Genomic DNA, 15564 nt, shown 5'->3' with positions numbered 1-15564 from the left:
TCAATTTACACAGCGCTTTACATATACATTATACATTCACATCAGTCCCTAACCCTCAAGGGGCGTACAATCTAAGGTCCCTAACTCACATTCATACATACACATACTAGGGCCAATTTAGACAGGAGCCAATTCACCTACCAGCATGTCTTTGGAGTGTGGGAGGAAACTGGAGTACCCGGAGGAAACCCACGTAGGCACAGGGAGAACATGCAAACTCCAGGCAGGTGGTGCTGTGGTTGGGATTCAAATCAGCGACCCGAGTACTGCCAGGCAGACGTGCTAACCATTTAGCCATTGTGCTGCATCAAACGTATCAAACATTCTCATGTCCAGTTTCAGTCAGTTCCTAACAGCTTAGGCCTCATTCACATAGGCAGTGACAGACATGCATTATAGGACATATAGATGCTTGTATTGATTTTAATAGGCGTAAATTCCACTGTGTGTGGACCTACATTTAGGTGCATTCAGGATACTTGCACCTAAACAAATCTGTGCATTCAGGGGCAGATTAGATTCTCAGAAAACATGTAAGGCAGGCCTTAGACGGGCCACTTATCGGCCGAAAAACGAAACATCAGTCGGCCCCGTTGCGATGCTGCCACCAATGTCCACGAAAAACCGCCATTTTTCGTGGATTTTCCAGCATGACTCCTAGATTGTAAGCTCCAAGGATCAGGCCCTCCTTTCCCTCTTGTATTGAACTGTATTGTCTCCCAATCTATTGTAAAGCGCTGAGAAAACTGTTGGTGCTATATACAGTCATGGCCGAAATTGTTGGCACCCTTGATATTTTTCCTGAAAATCAAGTATTTCACACAAAAAAGGTATTGCATTAACACATGTTTTGCTATACACATGTTTATTCCCTTTGTATGTATTGGAACAAATATAAAACAGAGGCAGAAAAGCAAATATGACATAATGTCACACAAAACCCCAAAAATGGGCTGGACAAAAGTATTGGCACCCTTAACTTAATATTTGGTTGCACACCCTTTGGAAAACATAACTGAAATCAGTCGCTTCCTATAACCATCAATAAGCTTCTGACACCTCTCACCCGGAATTTTGGACCACTCTTCCTTTGCAAACAGCTCCAGGTCTCTCTTATTGGAAGGACACCTTTTCCCAACAGCAATTTTAAGATCTCTCCACAGGTGTTCAATGGGATTTAGATCTGGGCTCATTGCTGGCCACTTCAGAACTCTCCAGCGCTTCTTTGCCATCCATTTCTGAGTGCTTTTTGACGTATGTTTGGGGTCATTGTCCTGCTGGAAGACCCAGGATCTTGGACGCAAACCCAGCTTTCTGACACTGGGCCCTACAGTGCGACCCAAAATCCTTTGGTAATCCTCAGATTTCATGATGCCTTGCACACAGTCAAGGCACCCAGTGCCAGAGGCAGCAAAACAACCCCAAAACATCATTGAACCTCCACCATATTTTACCGTAGGTACTGTGTTTTGTTCTTTGTAGGCCTCATTCCGTTTTCGGTAAACAGTAGAATGATGTGCTTTACCGAAAAGCTCTATCTTGGTCTCATCTGTCCACAAGACGTTTTCCCAGAAGGCTTTTGGCTTACTCAAGTACATTTTGGCAAACTGTAGTCTTGCTTTTTTATGTCTCTGTGTCAGCAGTGGGGTCCTCCTGGGTCTCCTGCCATAGCGTTTCATTTCATTTAAATGTCGACGGATAGTTCGCGCTGACACTGATGCTCCCTGAGCCTGCAGGACAGCTTGAATGTCTTTGGAACATGTTTGGGGCTGCTTATCCACCATCCGGACTATTCTGCGTTGCAATCTTTCATCAATTTTCCTCATCCGTCCACGACCAGGGAGATTAGCTACAGTGCCATGGGTTGCAAACTTCTTGATAATGTTGCGCACTGTGGACAAAGGCAAATCTAGTTCTCTGGAGATGGACTTGTAACCTTGAGATTGTTGATATTTTGCCACAATTTTGGTTCTCAGGTCCTCAGACAGTTCTCGTCTCCTCTTTCTGTTGTCCATGCTTAGTGTGGCACAGACAGACACACAATGCAAAGGTTAAGTGAACGTCTCTCCTTTTTATCTGCTTTCAGGTGTGATTTCTATATTGCCCACACCTGTTACTTGCCCCAGGTGAGTTTACAGGAGCATCACATGCTTGTAACATTCTTATTTATCCGCAGTTGTGAAAGGGTGCCAATACTTTTGTCCAGCCCATTTTTGGAGGTTTGTGTGACATTATGTCGAATTTGCTTTCTTTCCTCCCTTTTTTTGTTTTGTCCCAATACACACAAAGGGAATAAACATGTGTATAGCAAAACATGTGTTAATGCAATACGTTTCGTGAGAAATACATGATTTCCTGGAGAAATATCAAGGGTGCCAACAATTTCGGCCATGACTGTAAATCCTGTATAATAATAATAATATATAAATCCTGTATAATAATAATAATAATATATAAATCCTGTATAATAATATATAAATCCTGTATAATAATAATAATATATAAATCCTGTATAATAATAATAATAATATATAAATCCTGTATAATATTAATAATAATATATAAATCCTGTATAATAATAATAATATATAAATCCTGTATAATAATAATGACCAATAAAAATAAATGAGCAGATCTGCGAAAAACGACCCGTCTACGGCCTGCATAAGGCTCCATGTACACTGGACGTTTGGAAAACACTTCTGAACGATGGAAACTGACTGCTGGAAAACGTAGGTTAAAAAACCTTGTGGTTTGCGTTTAGAAGCGTTTTTTTAAGATAACCTCAGGAGACCTTCCAAAAACGCCCAGAATGCACTGAAAAACAGTAAAACATTAACTATTTCAGACATTTTGAGAGAAATAGAGAGAGCAGAAGCAGAGAGAGCAGTATGTGTGGAGATGACCTGTCTTTTCTGGTTGTATTCAGTATGGATCCCATCATGAGCATAATGCGGCACGTTCTACCATTTTTTCCTTCACGCAAAACCTGGAACTGGTGCGCCGGTGTACCGGGTCCATTTGAATACATGAAAAACACTTTGCATGCATTTCTTAAGATGAAGAAAAAAAAAAAAAAGACTGCGAACAGCATTTGGATATGGAAGAGTTAAAAACCGAAAATAAACGCGGTTAGCTGCGTTTACAAGCGCTTGAAACACTGATAAAATCTACTCCTGAACGCAAGTTTGGTGCATTCAAAAAACGACTGTAAACTCAACTGCCTGTAAACAACGATGTGTACATGGACACATAGGAAACATTAGGGAGAGTGTCAGGGGCTGCTGAACAAAAAAAAAAACCGCAGAAAAGCCTCCTCATTTATCGGTCCTGCTGGAAAATGTACGAAAAACGCCATTTGCGTAATCATTCGTGGCAACAGAACGACCAATTTTTCGTTTTTCGGCCAATAAACAAACCGTCTATGGCCTGCATTTGTCTCTACTTCTCAAATCAATTCCTTTGAATTTACAACTGAACTTCAGGATAGATTTAAAAAATAAATCCAGGCATGGTTCTGTTAAACATCATTACATTGGTCTAGCTTGGACCGATATAACTATGTATTTACCAATCCTGGCCAATGCCCCTGGATTATGGAAATCACTAATAAGACTCCATGCACACGGGGCGTTCTAACAACGCTGGTAGCATTAGTTGTGTAAAGTCACGTTAAAAATGCTAGTTTTTCAGCGTTTTTGCATTAGCGTTTTGCCGCTAATGACAGCTGCCAGCACACCAAAACGCGAAACAAAGTGTTTTAGCATGGGAACAGCATAAATGGGCCCTTACGGCAGGCATAGATGTCATGACGGGCCACAAGTCTTCTGGTCTGTCAACCAAATGACCTAATGCCAGTGGGCAAGTCTGAGACTCCCAAGGTTCTCGCCACTACAGCAAGCGGCAGAATAATACTGCCGCAATGCAATGTAAAATTGACTACTTAAGGGATGGTATAAAAACGGTTGCCAGGGAAACAGTTGCTATAGTGGCCACCAGTAAGAAATGTGGGGAACAGAGCCCTTCTTCCAAGATGGATCCAAGAGGGAAATTCTCAGTAAGGGAATACCTGTATTGTAAACAACTGAGAAACCTGCTGAAAGGTAACTAACATGTGACCCCTGGAGTAATGCACCCGATGTGTGTTTACATTAGAGGGCTGCCAAGCTTTCACTTTCCTAGAGAGTAATGGGGGGGAAGAAGCTGAGAATTCAGAGCCTCTGTTGTGAGTTTTGAAGACAAATTTCTTCACAACACCTATAGCCACAGAGATAACTGAGCGCTTGATTTTAAAATGCCTTTAACCAGTTGCCGACCGCAGATAGACGAATGACGGCTGCACTGCGGCCGGCCAGTTCTAAGAAGGTGTCATATGACGTCCCCCTAGAACACGCTCTCCTGCCCGCCCCCGGCGATCTCCGGGCCAATCACAGCGGCCTTTTACCACATGATCAGCCATGTCCAATGACACTCTGATCACCGGAAAATCAGTGCCCTGACGATTGGTGTCCAGCAGTGCCATCCACCAGTTCCGCCCACCTGTGCCGCCAGTCAGTGCCCAGAAGTGCCGCCAGTCGGTGCCGCCTCATTAGTGCCGCCCATCAGTGCCCATCAGTGCCGCCTATCAGTGCCCATCAGTTCAACCTCATGAATGCATATCAGCGAAGGAGAAAAATTAACTGTTTTTATAATAGAAACAAAAAAATGTTCACATTTTTTGCTTTTTTTTTGTTTATAGCGCAAAAAGTAAAAGATCCAGTGACAAATAAATACCACCAAAAGAAAGCTCTATTTGTGAGAAAAAAAAATGATAAAAATTTCATATGGGTAGAATGTTGCATGACCGCGCAATTGTCAAAGTGTGACGGCGCTAAAAGCTGAAAATTGGCCTGGTAAGGAAGGGGGTACAAGTGCCCGGTAGGCAAGTGGTTGCAGCTTGTTCAGAATATGTAAACATTGCGCATAGTCTGGGCACTGGTTCACTTAAAGTAGAACTATAGGCAAAACTTTTTTTTCATTTTGGATAGACCAAGGGAGGGATTATCAGCCCTGTAAGAATTTTCAGCCATCTCTGTGCCATTGGGGAGATTTCCCTTCACTTCCCGTCCTATAGCCAAACTGGAAATGAGAGGAAACCCCTGCAAATTAAGGGAATTCCTTGGGGACCCCAAAGCCGTAAGAACTAGTGTCCCCATTGGAAGGACTTCCCTCTAATACTTTTCTGGGGACAACCCAAAATTTAGGATTTTTACTTTCACTTTCAATGATAGTGGTAAACAAGACAAATAGAGAGGGTGAATCTCCACAACGGGGGCACAGAGAGCAATGAATACTTGACAGGCGTTCTAATCTGTCTCCCCTCTAATCAAAACTAAAAAAAAAACAAAAAAAAAGGTTTTGCCTTTAGTTATACTTTAATGTTTTGAAAACACTGCAAATACATAAAAATAACTGTTGATCCTCTACTGCACTAATATCCTAGGCAGTACTACCCACCTTGCCAAGTTCTCTTATGCAGGGCTACAGAACACCTTCCTCCTATATTATGGAGAGGAGGTGAGGGGCAAGTTTTCTTCGGTCAAAGGGGAGAACTGGAACGGCTGACAACAGTGCTTGGGATTTTAGTGCAGTGGAAGTTTGGGCACACAGGAATTTCTTGGGATAAACACATTTTTCTTTACTTGTAGCTTTCTAAAAAAAGGGTAAAACATGGGAAATGTGCATTGATTGATTGATTTATACTTTATAAAGGCTCATGCAGCCAGAGGATGCATAAAACGTTTCCCAGGACCCAGAGATGCTTCATACAGCTGCCCATAGACATAAATTTGAAGATGAGTCTGTCTGTGGTTGTGCAGATGTGAGGATATATAAAGCACCCATACATGCAAAGACACATGCGCCGAACACACACTATCTGCACATAAAACATACGTCTGTGCACATGTGGGTGCTTTGCAGAACCTCCGGTGCATTACTGCTTAGAGCCGCATCTTCTAAATCAGTGGTTCTCAACCTTCCTAATGCCGTGACCCTTTAATACAGTTCCTCATGTTGTGGTGACCCCCAACCATAAAATTATTTACCCAGTAATTATAATTCATGAGTGTCGTTTTACCTCCAATACTGCTGCTTTCAACACAGTAGCTGCTTTCAACACAGTAGCTGCTTTCTACACAGCAGCTGCTTTCTACACAGCAGCTGCTTTCAACACAGCAGCTGCTTTCAACACAGCAGCTGCTTTCAACACAGCAGCTGCTTTCAACACAGCAGCTGCTTTCAACACAGCAGCTGCTTTCAACACAGCAGCTGCTCTTTACACACTGGAAATATGTGTTTTCTGATGGTCTTAGGAGACCCCTGTGAAAGGGTCGTTCGACGTCCTCCCAGAACGAAAGAACCACCTTGCGTCCGTCATTGGACTATATGGCGGGTGGGAGGCGGTTAGAAATTGTACACTGCTCCAGCACCCCTTGCAGTGTTATAGGTTATCCCAACACCTGCCGCTATCACTTTACATCATGAGCATGTAAAATGTGAAGAAAACTATAAAGACGTGAAAAATGATACACTGAACATCATTACACATACTGATCACATGCAAGGTTCTCTAGGTTACTGATCTCGTAAAACGAATTTTACAGATTATGGTGGTCTTATCAGAATCTTCTTCTGTATGTTCAGTGTATTCCTTCATCCGCTTTCAGATCCACTGCAGGACATTTACTGCGGCGGGGCACAATGTACCTGTACGTCGGAATGTGATATGACACAACGGGAGTTTGTCAGCAGAACCCAGCCAATTATTCATGTCTAGGACCTGCTGATGAGCTGTGTACAATCACAGCCCAGAGCCCCATGTTGACAAAAACCACAGGGCTCTGAACAGATTGAACGATCACTTGGTTTCTTTTCCCTGCAAAGCTGGCTTTTATGTCTTTTGCACTGAAGAAAGGCTTCCGTCTAGCCACTCTGCCATAAAGCCCAGATTGGTGAAGGGCTGCCATGATGGTTGTCCTTCTGGAACTTTGTCCCATCTCCACACAGGATCTGTGGAGCTCATTCAGAGTGACCATCGGGTTTTTGGTCACCTCTCTTACGAAGACCCTTCTCCCCCGATTGCGCAGTTTGGCCAGGTGATCAGCTCTTGGAAGAATCCTGGTTGTGCTAAACTGCTTCCATTTGAGAATGATGGAGGTCACTGTACTCTTGGGAACCTTCAGTGCAGCAGAAACGTTCAGTAGCTTTCTCAGATCTGCGCCTTGCAATAACCCTGTCTGAGCTCTGTAGGAAGTTCCTTTGACCTCATGGCTTTTGCTCTGATACAGTATGCATGGTCATCTGTGAGGCCTTTTATTGACCACCTGTGCACATCTATGTGGCCGTGCGGGCTGCCTTTTGCACGGGCACGAGAGCCCATTCATTTAAATGGACTCCTGTGCCATGCAGGGAAAGAAGTCTCTGCACTTCTTTGGAAAACGGAGCCTGCATGGGAACCTCGGTTCCCAGTATGGTTGCGTTTTCCAGTGTGGGCTGCGTGCCATCAGAACTAATGGCACCCTATACCTAGAATATGTGCAATAAGAACTAATGGCACCCTATACCTAAAATATGTGCAATAAGAACTAATGGCACCCTATACCTAAAATATGTGCAATAAGAACTAATGGCACCCTATACCTAGAATATGTGCAATAAGAACTAATGGCACCCTATACCTAAAATATGTGCAATAAGAAGTAATGGCACCCGCCCGCGGGTCTGCATTCCTCTGTGCGGGTAGTGCGACTGCACAGATTTTTGTACGGATCCGCAGCGGCACCACCCACACAAATGTGAACCTAGGGTGAGAGGTATGTGCCTTTCCAAATCCTGTCCAGTCCATTTAATGTACTACAGGTGGACTCCAAAAGGTGTAAAAACATCTCAACAACGATCAAGAGAAATGAGGCACCAGAGCCAAATTTCAAGTGTTGTTGCAAAGGGTCTGAATACTTATGTCAATGTGATACTTCAGTATTTCCTTTTTCATACATTTGCAAATCATTTCTAAAATTCGGTTTTCACTTTGTAGTTATGGGGTACTGAGTGTAGATTAATGGGAAAAAAAAAAAAATTTAAACAACTGTAGTATCAGACTACAATAGAACAACATTGAAAAAAGTGAAGGGGGTCTGAATACTTTATGAGCGCACTGTATGTACACATATACACAAAGTACTTTCTTTTTCAACTATTTCTGTACCTTTTTTACTTTGCATAGGTAACGAAACATCTCCTATATTAGCATACAGTTCTAACATTAGGTATCCACAGTACTGTACAGAGAACATTCAGCTGATCACAGCAGTCACTACCTCACTGTACTTTACAACTACAAACTAAGCCCGATGTTGGGTAGATGCCAACCAACCTGCTAGTATATATTTTACAGTGTGGAAGGAAGCAGAAGCAGTGAGGAAACCCATACAAACAAGAAAATATGCAGATAGCATCCTTGGCGGGAGCTGAACCCAATACCTTAGCACTGCGGGGACTATGGTGATAACCACTAAGCCACCAGGTGTTTATTACTGCCAAAAGCCATTAGTTCTTGTATACAGGGTATATTTCTGTAGCATTCTAGTTGGAATACTCTGTGGGTCTGGTTCATCGATTTTCCTAAAGCTCTGTGCAGAGCTTGAAGTTTAATTTCTACATTTCCAGCACTGTCTTTCAGTTAGGATTTATTATTTTAAAAAGTTATTAAATTGTATGTAAAAAAAAAAAATTCATGAAGGTTAATAAAAAGACAAAAAACCCTATGTGCAGCCCCCCCCCCATAACTACTTGAGCCCGATCCAGCAATGTGCACAAGAGCCTCAGCTGTCCTGAGTCTCTCCCTCCTCGTTGGCCAAGACAGAAATGGAAGCCATTGGCTCCCACTACTGTCAATCACAGCCAGTGAGCCAATGAGGAGAGATTGGGGCTGACAACGAGTAACGCCTGTGTGTGGACACACAGAGCAGTGGCTTGGGTGCCCCCATAGCAAGCTGTTGGCTGTGGGGGCACGTGGCAGGTGGGAGGGGGCCAGAAGTACCAGTAGGGTACTCGAGAAGAGGAGGATTGGGGCTGCTCTGTGCAAAACTATGGCAAGTTTATTTAACAAAAAAGTTTTTTAAATCTACCTTTACAAATCACTCTAATGCCCTAACACTGCTGCACTGAATCTCCAAGGCAGTGTTATCAGCCCTGCCCAGTTCTACTCGGCCACACACACACCCCCCAACCCCCACCCTCCAATGTCCTTAAAATATAAGTAAAGGAAAAACTATTTTAATTTTGGATAGAGCAGAGAGGAATTATTGTTGTCTGTGTCCCTGTTAGGGAGATTCACTCGGTCATAAATATTGGGTTGTCCTCACAGCAGTAAGAGGAGAATCTTCCAAAAGGGGACACTAGTGAAGGGAGACCTGGATGTAGCAAACCACTTAATTACTTCTGTTCAATCTTCTCAGAAATAAATTACACTAAGTAGGAAAATCATATTGGTTTTAGTAATAATGGTTTATTTGGAGTATTTCTGGAGACAGAGGTAGCAGAGGAACTGGCTTGGTTAAAGATTAATAAAGCAATGGGCCCTGATGGTATTCATCCCAATGTTCTAAGAGAACTTCGAGGTATAGTTTTTGAACCATTAACCACGCCGGCCGCACACAAATGTGTGGCCTCCCGGCGTCTGGGCCTAGACGCCGAGCGGCCGCACATTTGCTTTCTATTAAAAAAGGACATATGTACCGAGAGCGCACGCCCAGCACACATGTCCGGTACTCATGGAAAGGTCCCGATCTCCTCTTTCGATCGAGACCTCTACCGATCATGTGACCGCCATGACAGCGAATTACGGCGGTCACATGACCCTAAAACCCCACCTCCCGGTTTCTGGAACCCTTAAAGGGTCGAAAGGCACCGGCTTGAATGGGTTAACTGATCTTTTCAATCTCTTTTAACAGGTGAAATTCCCCATGGCTGGAAGACAGCTAATATTGTACCCACAGTGGACTGACCATTTGGAAACTCGGGCATTGCCCGAGGGCCCGGGGTCAGTAGGGGGCCCCATGAGATGCCCCTGGTACCATTTTCATAAGCTTTTTTGAGTTTGGGCAAGGACACAGGGGCCCCATGATCCCCTATTGCCCAGGGGCCCCATGAGTTGTCAGTCCGCCCCTGATTGTACCTATCCACAAGAAGGGCAGCAAGGCAGAAGCTGGCAATTACAGGCCAGTGAGTTGAACATCGGTTGTAGTCAAGTTAATGGAATCAAAAAAAAGGAATGAAAAAAAGGATCATTGTTCACTTAAAAAAAAAAAAAAAACACACAACTTGCTAGATCCAAAGCAGCCTGGCTTTACTGAGGGCAGATCATGTCAGACTAATCTGATTGGATTTTTTGACTATATTACCAATGTTTTGGACCAGGGCGGTGCTGTGGACATAGCATATCTTGATTTCAGCCAGGCATTTGATACAGTTCCACATAATGATCTAATACAAAAGTTGTACAATCTAGGAGTTAGCCCCTGGGTGGTTCAGTGGATATGCAGCTGGCTAAAGGATAGATACCAGAGTGTGGCTGTACATGTGGTTCACTCGGAAAAGAGACCAGTCACCAGTGGTATACCACAAGGCTCTGTACTAGGTCCTGTTCTATTTAATCTATATGTAAGTGATATCACTAAAGGCTTGTTGGGTAAGGGATGTCTTTTTGCTGATGACACAAAAGTGTGCAATAGGGTTGATATCCCTGGAGGTGTATGTAACGTGGAACATGATTTGGCATTGCTGGAAGATTGAAGAAAAAAAGTGGAAATTGCAGTTCAAATATTTCTAAATGTAAAATAATGCACCTAGGGAAAAAAATCCCTTGGAGAGTACAACCTTGGGGTACATTGTTGGCCAGCACTACAGAGGAAAATGATTTGGGGGTACTTATTTCAGATGATTGCAAAATGAGCAAACAGTGTGACAAGGCAGTGGCGAAAGCAGGAGCACCAGCAGGAGGAAGGAGGTCCTAATTCCTCTATATAGATCTTTATATCACTGGATGGGTCATCAGCAGGATGAAGGAGGTCCTGATTCCCCTATATAGATCTTTACATCACTAGAGGTGTTACCGGCAGGAGGAAGGAGGTCCTGATTCCTCTATATCAATGGTTCTCAACCTGTGGGTCGCGACCCCTTTGGGGGTCGAACGACCCTTTCACAGGGGTCGCCTAAGACCATCAGAAAACACATTTTTCTGATGTGTAAAGAGCAGCTACTGTGTAGAAAGCAGCTACTGTGTAGAAAGCAGTTACTGTGTAGAAAGCAGCTACTGTGTTGAAAGCAGCAGTATTGGAGGTAAAACGACACTCATGAATTATAATTACTGGGTAAATAATTTCATGGTTGGGGGTCACCACAACATGAGGAACTGTATTAAAGGGTCGTGGCATTAGGAAGGTTGAGAACCACTGCTCTATATAGATCTTTATATCACTGCATGGGTCATCGGCAGGAGGAAGGAGGTCCTGATTGCCCTATATAGATCTTTACATCACTAGAGGGGTCACCGGCAGGAGGAAGGAGGTCCTGATTCCTCTATATAGATCTTTACATCACTAGGGGGATCACCGGCAGGAGGAAGGAGGTCCTGATTCCTCTATATAGATCTTTACATCACTAGAGGGGTCACCGGCAGGAGGTCCTGATTCCCCTATATAGATCTTTACATCACTAGAGGGGTCACCGGCAGGAGGAAGGAGGTCCTGATTCCTCTATATAGATCTTTATATCACTGGATGGGTCATCAGCAGGATGAAGGAGGTCCTGATTCCCCTATATAGATCTTTACATCACTAGAGGGATCACCGGCAGGAGGAAGGAGGTCCTGATTCCCCTATATAGATCTTTACATCACTAGAGGGATCACCGGCAGGAGGAAGGAGGTCCTGATTCCCAATATAGATCTTTACATCACTAGAGGGATCACCGGCAGGAGGAAGGAGGTCCTGATTCCCCTATATAGATCTTTACATCACTAGAGGGGTCACCGGCAGGAGGAAGGAGGTCCTGACTCCTCTATATAGATCTTTAGTTAGACCTCATTTGGAATACGGTGTCCAGTTCTGGAGACCTCACTTACATAAAGATATTGGTAAGATAGTACGAGTCCAGAGATGGGTAACAAAAATGGTGAAAGGTCTGGAGGATAAAACCTATCAAGAGCGACTTCAGGAACTTAACATGTCCAGTCTGGAGGAAAGAAGGGAAAAGTGAGACATGATTGAAACCTTTAAATACATCCAGGGGCTGAATAAGGTTCAGGAGGGCAGGATTTTCAACACAAAACCAACTAACTCGAAGAACGTTCAAAGCTAATCTCAGAAAGTACTATTTTACTGAATAAACCAGCAGAGGTAGTGAGCCAGTCAACAGTAAATAACCTCAAACATGCTTGGGACAAGCATAGATCTATACTCAGACAAAAAAAAAAAAAAAACTCCCAACCCCCCCCCCCCCCCCCAATCAGATATAATACTGTACACTGTACTAATGACAATGACTGGGAAGGGGTTATATCAAGGAGCAATCTTTGTGCCCAACAAGTGTAATATGTACTGCTTTTACTTACAGATCACTGTTCTGTACACAAAGGACTGTGTTTTGTGAATGGACACAGCTGATCAGTCAAAATTATTGGCTGAAACCTGTTGATTAATTTGTGCTGTCCAATCCAATCAGTGTGCTCGAAAACCTCAGACAGGTGACGACATACACTTTCGTTACCTGGCCTGCCTGTGTTGCTCACCCACAGTAAGACTACTACGGGTGGGTGGCAAGTAGTTAATCAGGTTCCATGATCCAGTAGCTCCAGCACCCCTGTGTCAGTTGTCACCCCGGCGTGCTGCAGAGGAGAGGAGGGATCGCCAACAACGGATGGGCCATGGGAGTCCATTGGTGACGTCATGGCTTTGAGAATTCAGTTGTTGCAGAACGCTCCCTTGCAAAGGAGAGCCAGAGCTGCTGACCATGCAACCGGACTAAAGTTAAAAACACTTTTTTATACAGAGAATGTAGGATAGGTAGGAGGAAGGGGGAGGGAAAGTTTAAGATTAGTTATGGCTCATCTTCCACTTTCAACTTAAAACAACAAAAAAAACAAGAAAAAAAAATAAAGCCAGCAGGTTCCCTTTAATTTTGAAAAAAAAAAAGCTATGAGCATCACGGGGAGAATTTGAATGGAATTTGAGACCTGACGATATATAATTAATCATGGAAGACTTGTTAATGAAGATGCACTTTGCAGAGTCAGCCACAATTCAAGAAACACAATGTCTCCTCAGCAAGGAGATAGTAAAACGCAAGAGTCACAGCTTCTAGAATGACACATCAATCTCATTTCACACACAATATAACACATTAGTTTCAAAAACGAGACGCTTCAAGGATTAGCAATCTCAATGTAGGAAGCCGACCGCCAACGCTTTTCTAGGCCTGCCTTCGCATTTTTTTTTTTTTTTTTATCCTATTACGGTTCCAGTGAAGAATTCTGATTTTAGCAAGTGAAATAAACTCAGGCATCAACAAAACTACCGACCACTTACATAGTCATTCTGGTGAGAAGAAAAACATAAAGCAAAGAGGAAAAGACTGCAGATGAAACAAGACAGAGGACCGCTTCCTTGGGATGTACTTCTACTAGATTAGTAGTGTGTCTGAGCATGTCTGACCCCCAATGTCCACTCCGACTAGTGTGATCACTTCATACTGTACTCAGGCTTAGTTCAGTGAACTGCGCCCTCACCTGCTCAAAGAGGCGCCTAGTGTGAGCTTACCTTTAGGCCACACAGGATGTCAAAAGCACAGCTTGTCCACACTTCACTGCCTCTAAATGCCGCTATAGCAGTGGTTCTCAACCTTCCTAATGCCGTGACCCTTTAATACAGTTCCTCATGTTGTGGTGACCCCCAACCATAAAATTATTTACCCAGTAATTATAATTCATGAGTGTCGTTTTACCTCCAATACTGCTGCTTTCTACACAGCAGCTCCTTTCTACACAGCAGCTCCTTTCTACACAGCAGCTCCTTTCTACACAGCAGCTCCTTTCTACACAGCAGCTCCTTTCTACACAGCAGCTGCTTTCTACACAGCAGCTGCTTTCTACACAGCAGCTGCTTTCTACACAGCAGCTGCTTTCTACACAGCAGCTGCTTTCTACACAGCAGCTGCTTTCTACACAGCAGCTGCTCTTTACACATCGGAAATATGTGTTTTCTGATGGTCTTAGGGGACCCCTGTGAAAGGGTCGTTCAACCCCCAAAGGGGTCGCGACCCACAGGTTGAGAACCACTGCCCTATAGGATAGTCTGTGTGTCCATGCACCAATAGGCATTCACAGGTGTTTAGAGGCAGAAAAATAAACGCACCAGAGAAAAAAAAAAAAAAGCCAAACGTGGATACACAAGCATTAACCACTTCCTGTCCGGACACTTTCACCCCCTTCCTGTCCAGGGCAATTTTCAGCTTTCAGCACTATCACACTTTGAATGACAATTGCGCGGTCATGCAACACTGTACCCATATGAAGTTTTCACCATTTTTTTGAGACAGATAAAGCTTTATTTTGGTGGTATTTATTCACCGCTGTGATTTTTATTTTTTTTTGCTATGTAAATGAAAATGTCTAAAAATGTTGAAAAAAAGTGTTTTTCTTATAAAATTTTGCAAATAAATAATCTTTCATCATAAATCTTGGCCGAAATGTATTCCATTATCTTTTTAGTAAAAAAAAAAAAAAAAATAAGCCAAATTAGTTTATAACCAAAAATTATAATTTTTAAACTTTTTTTACATTTTTATTTTTTTTTTAATATTATTTATGTTTTTTTTACATACTGTCACCCTAGCAGTACAGTGTCACCATGGTGACACTGTACTACTTGTGGGGGGTGATGAAGATTTTTTTTTTTCTTTTTACAGTGATTGCTTTTACGCCCATATAGGATGTAAAAGCAATCATTTCTCTTTTTCTCTGTCTGCATTCTTGCAGCCATTGAGAAATACTGAGTAAGCTGTGATTGGTCACAGCTTGTCACATGGTACAAGGCATAGCCTTGTACCATGTGACCTCTGTGATCATTCACAGATTTCACACGTAGTAAGCAATGTCAGAAGAAATATATTTTTTTTTTACATACTGTCACCCTAGCAGTACAGTGTCACCATAGTGACACCGTGCTACTTGTGGGGGGTGATGGAAGATTTTTTTTTTTTTTTTTTACAGTGCTTTTACACCCATATAGGATGTAAAAGCAATAATTTCTCCTCTCTGTCTGCATTCTTGCAGCCATTGAGAAATACTGAGTCAGCTGTGATTGGTCACAGCTTGTCACATGGTACAAGGCTGTTGTGAATAGCCTTGTACCATGTGATCTCTGTGATCATTCACAGATTTCACACGTAGTAAGCAATGATGTCACAAGTGACATCTTGCTTACTACTTTGCATGTGATCGCTGATTGGCCAATCAGTGATCACATG

General features: G+C 43.0%; 1 protein-coding gene across 4 annotated transcripts in view; it reads right to left on the bottom strand.

The window, feature by feature from the left end:
* BCL9 (BCL9 transcription coactivator) overlaps window positions 1–15564 on the bottom strand; it is a 448616-nt gene that overhangs the window by 87161 nt on the left and 345891 nt on the right. The gene's annotated exons all lie outside the window — the stretch shown is intronic.

This window comes from Staurois parvus, unplaced genomic scaffold, assembly GCF_062004578.1.
Source record: "Staurois parvus isolate SC_StPar_1 unplaced genomic scaffold, SC_StPar_1.0 ptg000574l, whole genome shotgun sequence".
NCBI lineage: Eukaryota > Metazoa > Chordata > Amphibia > Anura > Ranidae > Staurois > Staurois parvus.
This window is presented reverse-complemented; position numbering and strand designations above follow the sequence as displayed.